Genomic DNA, 1,030 nt, shown 5'->3' with positions numbered 1-1,030 from the left:
GCCTTGTCCTGCGTGTGGGTTTGTGAGGAGCCCAAAGGAGACACAGGCTGCCTTCATTACTTCATCACCTTGCTGATTGTCTCTCACTTGGCCACAATGTCTCACCTCCCCCCTGCTGGAGGGACTACATGACTTCATATCCTGCTTTTCACCGGTGCTGGAGATCTGAACTTAGGTCCTTGTTGTTGGGGGGTTGCTCTGGTTGCTATGTATTCAAATGCTAAATGCTGCCCCCAAGATGTGGTTGCTCTCCAGGCGAGTCTATTTTCACATACATCTTTGTTGAGTAAACCTCGTTCCCCAATTTAATGTTGGTTGGTTAATAAAAATAGGTAGAAATCTGCGACTGGGCAGAAGAGAAGTAGGCGGAGCTCAGGTTCCCGGGCTTGGGGTCAGATGGAGACCATGAGGAGGGAGGGAGAAACAGAAGAAGCCGGAGAGAAAGGAAGCTGCCATGGGACAGTATGGACCGTGTGCGTGAGGCCATGAGGGCTGGCCTGATGAAACAGGAGCAGCCCAGGCAGGAACGATTATGGCAAGTGACTTGGGGTGTGCAGCTGGAAGATGGCAAGAGCTTAGAAGGTTGATATCTGCCCAGCTCTAGCCATTTAAAGATTATCATGAACCTATAAGGTCTCTGTCTAGATTATCCGGAGGCTAGCTGGGGTAGAGAAGCCCTCAAGAGTGTGATAACTGTTCCACAACACCCTGCCCTCGAGCAGCCTTTTCTGCTGAGAGATCTCCCCAGTTCCCTAATTGGACACTTAAAGGCATCTCTCTCTCTCCTGTCTTCTCCACCCCCACTCCGCCCCGTCATCACCACACAGCCACGTGCACCTCCGTAGAGACCGTTGTTTGAGAACCTAGGTGTTCAGTTTACTGCTTCTGTCTCAAACTCTCCCAGACTGACAGCGGAGGGTCTGTGCAAAACTTGCTGAGGAGAGCACAGGCTCAAGACTTCTGAATGGTTCTGAGTCCTCAGCTCTTCAGACTTTGTTTTTTTTTAGGTCAAAATCGTATCTTTTTTTTT

This window comes from Meriones unguiculatus, chromosome 6 (genome assembly GCF_030254825.1).
Source record: "Meriones unguiculatus strain TT.TT164.6M chromosome 6, Bangor_MerUng_6.1, whole genome shotgun sequence".
Lineage (NCBI taxonomy): Eukaryota > Metazoa > Chordata > Mammalia > Rodentia > Muridae > Meriones > Meriones unguiculatus.
The sequence above is the reverse complement of the archived record's forward strand: the minus strand, read 5'-3'. Positions refer to the sequence as shown.